Source organism: Crocodylus porosus, unplaced genomic scaffold (genome assembly GCF_001723895.1).
Source record: "Crocodylus porosus isolate Cpor-Errol unplaced genomic scaffold, CroPor_comp1, whole genome shotgun sequence".
In the NCBI taxonomy this organism is placed as follows: domain Eukaryota; kingdom Metazoa; phylum Chordata; order Crocodylia; family Crocodylidae; genus Crocodylus; species Crocodylus porosus.
In genome coordinates, this window is record NW_017728950.1 from 48,847,354 (window position 1) to 48,855,628 (window position 8,275).

At 42.3% G+C, this 8,275-nt stretch overlaps 1 protein-coding gene across 1 annotated transcript in view; it reads right to left on the minus strand.

The window, feature by feature from the left end:
* Positions 1-7,395, minus strand: part of ADAMTSL1 (ADAMTS like 1) — a 639,880-nt gene extending 632,485 nt beyond the window's left edge. The window contains exon 1 of the mRNA XM_019554877.1: positions 7,258-7,395. The gene's annotated coding sequence lies outside the window, so the exon portion shown is untranslated. The remainder of the gene's footprint in view (positions 1-7,257) is intronic.
* Positions 7,396-8,275: the final 880 nt, after the last annotated feature.

Below are 8,275 nucleotides of genomic sequence, written 5' to 3' on the forward strand. Positions count from 1 at the left end.
GGCGCAGGCCCAGAGGCAGGGCAACAGCTGCGGAGAGCATGGCGTGGGCCCTAGAAAGGGCAAGGCTCCAGAGGGGGCATGGAGCATGTGCAGAGAGCGCAGGCGTGGGCCCAGAAGGGGGGGCAACGGCCGCGGATAGGGCAGCAGAGACCCGAGAGGCGCCAGAGGCGCAGTAGAGGCCCTGAGAAGGGCGCAAAAGCCCAGAGGTGGGCAATTTAGGCCCCAGAGCGGGGTGGCGGCGGCGCGGAGCCAGGCCCAAGGGGCGGTGGCGGCGGGGCCAGGCATACCCCTTAAGGGAGGGGTGCAGAGAGGTACCCCATTTTGGAGTAGGGGCAGGACCATACGTACCGTTCACCAGGGAGATAAAAGCAGCCTCCCATTTAAAACTCATTTAAGATCAAAGTTGTGGTGGGCGAGAATCTGAGGGTGCTGAATACAGCCTGGAGTGACGGTAGGGGGTGCTAGGGAGTTCACGGCCGCTCCTAGGCCCCACCCCCTCACAAGCAGTCATGGCCAAACTGTATAGCTCAGGGTATAGCTCTTGAGGGTAGCTGTTAAGAAGAAAATGTGTATTTGGTCATGAGACAAAACCGTGTTCCTTGAACCACACCACAAAATAAAACTGCAATACTTGAAATAGCCCTGGCGTCAAAAGGAAACCAAAGAAAAAGCCACTTACCAGCTCCCTCTTCCTGCTTCCTCTGCAACTTCAGAAATGGTCCTAGCCCTGGTACAATCTTTGTAATCCTTTTTACCAGGGTGGTTCAGGGGAAAGAGTTCTTAATTTCTTCCTAGACTCTATAAATAGAAGATCATCTGGCTCTGCTTTGAAGTAGAAGAGTTTGAAGCCAAACGCATGATTTTTTTTTTTTGAGCTTGACACCATTTTCAAGTATTTTAAGATGGCACTATGGCTAGACCATATAGGGGTTTGGTTCTCAAAGGCCAATACAGTGGAGTCGCATCATACGTGCATTTAACTTATGCAAATTTAACTATATGTGCTTTGCAAAAAAAAAAAAGAGAGAGAAAAGTAAGAATTTAAATAGTGCAGGCAATTCCACCCGCTATTCCGCAGGCAATGCCTCAGGTGAACTGGGGGGGGGGGGCATGGAAGGGGATTAAACTCCCCTTTCTTCCACCAGCACATGGACCCCTGCCAGGGTCTGCCTGGTCTTTTGCCCTGCTGGCCCCTATTGCAGCAGGGGCCTGGCCAGAGCCAGCCCAAGCATCATCCAATGGGAAGGGAGGGCTCTCTCTAGCACCCCTGCCCTCCCTCCCCATCCCCAGCTTCTAGCCTGAGCCACTGCAGGCATGTGGCTGCATTTCCAGAATCAAAAGGAAATGTCTATTCACTTGCAAATCAGTTCAGTTTATGCAGGTTAGACTAGCCTGCAAAGACTGAATCAATTCAGGCTTGGACTTTTTGAATGTTTGCGCTTAGCCAAGAAGTTTTCTTTTGTCTTTACTTTCCACTGGTGTAAACCAGAATTAAATCCACTGTCATTGATGTTATATCAGAAGCAGGTTTATCTGAAGAAAGCTTTGACCCTTAATAATCTTGGTTTTTAAATTGTTTCTTGATAAGATGATTAATCTTAGTAACGTTGCTTTGAATCTTACTATTGACATTAAACAACATGCCACAACATGCATAGTAAAGGAATTGGGAAAAATATTAAAGAACTATATACCTGAAAAAAATTTTAAAAAACTGGAAACCTCATAAATTGAATTTGGTTACCAGTAAATCCTCAAAATGCATGTGCACTATTATTTTTAATTCTTCTCTGGCTTTTCTAATTATTTTCCAATATTTTAAGGAAAACCTAATTATTTAAGGATTAAGAGAATCTTTGTTCTACTACATTTTTAGGATAATTTCTTCAGTATAGTTTGGGTTTAACTTCAGATGGAAAATGTTAATTTTAAAAACTTCCTCAAAAGCTGTGGAGCCTGTTTTAAGGTCTCGAGTTTCTGAGGTTAGTGCTAATGGTGCTACACAAGACTTATATTTTTGGTTTTTGTATTGGAATGGAAGCTTTGGGTTCAAAAGCCACATTGCCAATAAACCAAAATTTACTACCCAGGAGGATGGGCAATGCACACAGGAAAAAAAAAAGAACTTGTAACAAGTTCAGCTACTGAGGTAAGTTAAGGTATAGTGCAACTAAAAAGGGGGATTAACTAGTGCTGTACACTTCACTGGGTGCTGTACAGAGCAGAGTAAAGTATTTGGGGTAATTCATCTTCTAGTCTCCTCACAAATTATGATGAGGTGGCTTTAATGTAGTGGGTAGCAAAGAGTGACTGCACTTCTCCCGTGCAGTTGCTGCATACTTTACATAGATCGAAACTGCACTTGACCACTCAGCCCTGCAGCAAAGGGTGCATGATAGTAACTCAGCTACATTACCCATCATAATCCATGCATCCCTTTTCATAGATTTATAGATGTTAGGGTTGGGAGGGACCTCAATAGATCATCAAGTCTGACCCCTTGCATAGGCAGGAAAGTGCTGGGTTCAGATGATCCCAGCCAGATGCCCATCCAACCTCCTCTTGAAGACCCCTAGCATAGGGGAGAGCCCTACCTCTCTTGGGAGCCCATTCCAGACCTTGGCGACTAACTGTGAAGAAGTTCCTCCTAATGTCCAGTCTAGATCTGCTCTCTGCTAGCTTATGGCCATTATTTCTTGTGACCCTCCAGGGGAGCCTTGGTGAGTAGAGCCTCACCAATTCCCTTCTGTGCCCCCATGATGAATTTATAGGCAGCCACAAAGTCGCCTCTCTACCTTCTCTTGAGGAGGCAGAAGAGATCCAGGTGCCTTCGTCTCCCCTTGTAGGGCTTGGCCTGCAAGCCCTTAACCATATGAGTGGCCCTCCTCTGGACCCTCTCTAGGTTTTCCACATCCCTCTTGAAGTGTGGCACCCAAGACTGCACACAGTATTCCAACTGCGGTCTGACCACTGCCCGAAAGAGGGGAAGTATCACCTCCTTGGTTCTGTTTGTCATGCATCTGCTGATGCATGATAAAGTGCAGTTAGCTTTTCTGACTACTTTGTCACACTGACAACTCATGTTCATATTGGAGTCCACTAGGACTCCAAGATCCCTTTCTGCTTCCATGCTACCGAGCAGGTCATTTCCTAGGCTGTAGGTGTGCTGGACATTTTTCCTCCCTAGGTGCAGCACTTTGCATTTCTCCTTGTTAAATTGCATTCTATTGTTTTCTGCCCATTTGTCCAAACTGTTCAGGTCTGCCTGCAGTTGTTCCCTGCCCTATGGTGTGTCCACTTCTCCCCACAGTTTTGTATCATCCACAAACTTGGACAGAGTACACTTCACTCCCTCATCCAAGTCATACAGTTGCATCACACTAGTAAACAATAAGCATGTCTATTATCTGACAGTCATGCTTAGTGCAAAGGACTCTCTCAAAGAGCTGAACTTCTTTGTTAGTAAATTTTACCTCATCAGTTCCAGGGATTCTTATTTGACTAGCTACTGACATGTGTCTTCTGACTGTTCTTGGCTGATTAATATATATGGTTTATTATTTTTAACATTAGAACTACAGGTATTTCACAGTCCTTCACAGAGACCAAGAACAATTGACTGCAGTACAGCACAAAACAGCACAATTATTGACAACTGGATCAGTTCTTTCCCTACAATGCTAGTTTACTTGCTGAATTCACAGAGCAAGGAAGTTATACATTTAAATACACGGTGTTGCTAGATTAGTTAGGTGACAATAAATATGTATTACTGTGCAATCTGAAATATAAAGATATAAACTAAACCTTTGGGATAAGTGTTGTGCCCATATTTTAAAATTCTATGGTTGAACACTGGCCTGTACAACCTTGATTCAGCCCCCCTTTGCATATGCAACAAACTGTAGCAAAACCCCCAGTTTTTCCTTTTTTTTAAATGCATTCCCTACCCTTCCCCAACCATTTCTGACTTTGTCTCTCCCTCTCTATTCCCTATAGATAAGTATAAGTAAGCTAAGATGTAAGATAAGCTTTAACTTTTTATTTTAGGTAGTAAGTTTTATTTCTCCCCCCTCTGCAAATAAGTGCCCTGCTATTTTGATACAGATATCAACTGTTTTATAAGTGATGATTATTATATTTGTATTGATTTTTGTACTGCTTTTATATTGTGTGATTACTCTTTTAGGCCTATATATGTAAGTTAGCATAAGTCATGTCAAGCCTCCATCTTATCCCCAAGCCCAGTTGTGTAACCCATGACTCATACTCCTATGTAACTTGGTTCCTGAATGAATGGGGATGGATGAGGGTGCTTGAGAGACAATGGCAGTAGGTCTAAAAATAGCTCCCTCTGAATGACCAAACCATCCACACCAATACCTAGACCAACTACCCAGCCCATGGAACCATCCACAGCATTCAAGAAACAAAAGATGAGGCAACCCACCATTATGCCAAGGCTGCACATGCTCAGTAAGAACACCTGGAGCCCTCTGGAACAAGACTGACATTGCCTGGACAGGCCCTCCCCATAGGAGATCAGAGGTAGTCTGCCCCATAGAAGGGGTAGTGAAGACTGACTCCTTGGAATGCCTTCTCCATCTGGACCAGCACCATGCCACACCACCTATCCACCCAGAGGCTCTGCCGGCAACCCCCCTCTGGACAACACCTGCTGGACAAGGACTCCTTCTCAGCTTAGATAGGTAGCTATAACCCCCTACCCCCTCTTGAACCAAGGACTTGGACTCTGCTTCTCTTCCCTACCTGGACTCCAGCCCTTCCACTGAGTCTCTTTTTCCTGCTGCCATTGTGAGCGTGTGTGTGGGAATCAATAACTTCATGGGGCTATGTAGTTTTTAATAAACCTGTAATTTTGAAACCCCAAGTTGAGTTTTTTGTCTGTTTCCTGGCTATTTCCTCCTTGCCACCACTTATCTGCCCCCCCCCAGTCTCTAAACTGGCAGCCTGTTTCCAGCCCCTAGCTCCCAGGTTTCTCTCTCTCTCTCTTTCCTGGCTGCCTCTTCCTTGCCATCACTTATCTGCTCCCTCCCCCACCAGTATCTCAGCTGTCTGCCTCAGTTTCCAGCCCCCATCTACCTTAAGTAACCCCAAGCCTCGGTTCCTGAGTCAGCTTCTCTCTAGTCCACTGGTTCTAATCCCAGTTCTGGCAACTTTCACTCCCTACACTTTGTGTCTGTGTGTCTCACCTTAACCTTCCCCCAAGTATCCCAGGTACCCCAAGCACACACATACATACTGTACAATCCAAATTAGGTGTGTGTGTCTTCTGTCTGACAGCGCAATATTGAGCTCCTGAGAGTTGGCTTGACCCCACAGGGTAACAAAACCAAAAGGAAAAACAAACAAACAGATATACAAATGAATCTCATAAACAATGTTTCATCTATCTGGGTACCAAATCAGTCAGGTGTCTCATAAAAAAAACAAACGAACAAAAAAAACTTATTCAAAGACAGCATCATTAATGAACATGCGCCAGAGCTATACAACATTAATTACAGCTTTCCTTACCTTGAGAGTGCTTGATTTTGCGACCTTAATAATGTACTCTTAACATATGCCTTTTTTTTTTTTTTTCATATATATAGGAAAAGAGCAACACATTAAGAAATATGCTCGTGGTATAGGAATAACAAATGCTACCCTAGGGAGAAACTTCTGAGTAATCTATACAATGCCTTGCCTTGTCAACAGCATCCTAACACACTTGTAATCGGGCACAAGACCAATACATTTCAAGACAACAAGTACCCAAGCCAGCGATACAGACATAACCATAATAAGAATCCTGCTTGCTAGTCTGTGCTGCATGGCATCAATAGTTCTAATATACAGTGATTCCAGGACCACATCATTAATCACAGTGTGGAAACAGTAGTATCTTTACAAAGAAACTTTATTGCATTGGCAGTAAAGCAGTTGTTTGATACTTCTCTGAACCCCCCCCATAAAATTACACATACCAATAGAACAAAGTGTTGATTTTGCCCCATCTGTGAATTCTTTTAGTAGGATTGTAAAATGCCAAGAACAGCCTGTCTAAAAGCAGATGAATGAACACAAACACAGCAGTTGGTTAATGCTTTTATTCCCTTTGTTAACTGGGTTCTTTGCCCTCAGCAAAAAGATTTATCAGAAGAAGTCAACCCCCCATCCTTCCCACTGTCTTAGCTCTACCACGTTCTCACAGAAGATAGATGGATAGTCTTCCTTCATGCTCTAAGAAAGATAACTGGAGACACTACTCTTAGGCTACTAGAACAACAGACTGAAGCAGCAGCAAGCATGGCCACTCCAATGCATGCTTTTAAATCGCACTGAATCCTTTTCTTAAGATTTTTTTATAATTCCACAGAAATTTTTTGTGGACAACAATTCCTAAAACACATCAGTAATCTAGGAATACATCAGCTGCTGATAAAACTACAATTCAGTTTTAATGAAAATGTATTAGAAATCATAGCAAAAGCAGCCTTGAAAGGATTAAGCTTGTAAATTTACTGTTATGTTAAAATCAACTAGTTTGTTTCTTCTCACAAGAAGACAAGATTAAAATGTGCAACTCGCTTGTTTCAACTTGTAAATTCTTTTCTTTAACTTAAAGCATCCAAGAATGAGCAGCTAAGTATTCAAGATTTGAAATACCTCACACTTACAAATCCAAGTTTTACATAGATCTACATAAGAGAAGGTAAGTATACAGTTATTTTGGATAAAAATAACATTTCTTTTCTAAATCCATTTCTCTCACACTTCTCTTTTAGTGCCATTTAACCTATTGACAACTTGCAAAGCATCATTTATTTTGTAAAACTACTTCAAAAGGAACCCCAATATTGAAATAATTGTCAAGAAATCTTTCGGATTCACCCTCTACAAGCTGCATATTTCCACATCAAAGGATTTGCGGGGGTTTTGGGGTGGGGTGAGGGAGATTGAGATGCACAAAACCTTAATTTTTCAGTGCAAACTGCTTTTTCATGAACAAATCAAAATAAGGCAGGAACCTAAATAACCAAAATGTTATAGGAAGACTATAACTACCATAACTTTTGAGGTCAAGTTCTACCCTTTTGAAAATCTGTCCTTAAATTTTCACTACATATAGCATAGTGCTTACTGCACTAGCTAGGATAAATAAAACTGAGTGACAGTTTCCTTGCACAATTTCATAACAACATTTCTGGACAGAGAACTGACCAAAAAAATTATAAAACAGAAGCGTCCTACCGGGTCTTCTGTTTTGTGGTTATTCAGCAAATCAGACAAGAAATAATCGTGAAGGCTCTCTCTCCGAATCAATGTAAATTCACGCAGAAAAACAGCTCCTTGGTTTTGGTCTCCACAAACCTAGAAAGATAAGACAGTAATGCTAAGTACAGACAGCTAAAAAGCCCAAGGATGAATCATTTCAATCTTCACAGGTTAGTTTGTTCAATAATAAAGCAAGTAAACAGACATGCACTTTTGATTCTGCAAATGCAGCCACATGACTGCAGTGGATTAGGCCAGAAGCTGGGGGGTGCTACAGCATGCCTCCCTGCTCAGCTGAAGCAGACAGCTAGCTCACCCACCCTGAAAGGTAGGGGTTTGCAGGGGAGGTGCAGAGCATCCTGGGATGGTGGGGTACTGTAAGTTAACTTGAATCTGGAGGGGATCTGGGACAGAAGTTTAATAAACTGATTTAACCTAAATCAGTTAAGTCTGATACTATAACCATTCAGGTTTATCTTAAACCAGTTTTGGTCAATCTTAAAGCAGTTTACATGCACTGAACTGCTATTGTTACAGATTTGGACTGGTTTCTGATCACTTATACCAGTTTATGTGTAATTTCTGTCTTTAGCCTATGAGAAGCAATTTGTCAACACTGCTGTTGGCATCATATCCAAGGGAATGAAGCAACCTGATGAACTAGCATGTCTGTTAATGGCTTTTGGTTTCTCAGATTATTAGATTAATTACAATTCCAACCACTGTTCCTATTACTGTAAGTGGAGGCCTAACTTTAAAAAAAATGGACTTACAGTTTGCTCAGATGCCCAATAATAAAAAAACCTCCGCTTTTGTAATGGGCTGGCAATTTGCTTCTGAAAAAGATATAGTGCACTATTAAAATCACCTTGTGGGAAGTGTTACAATTCCTACAAAACATTATGAAATTTTGATATCTGGCCTATGTATCTACAAGATCCAGTGGGACCCTTTTAAAGCTGTGATGGAAAATTTGAGAGCTGGGAAGGATGCA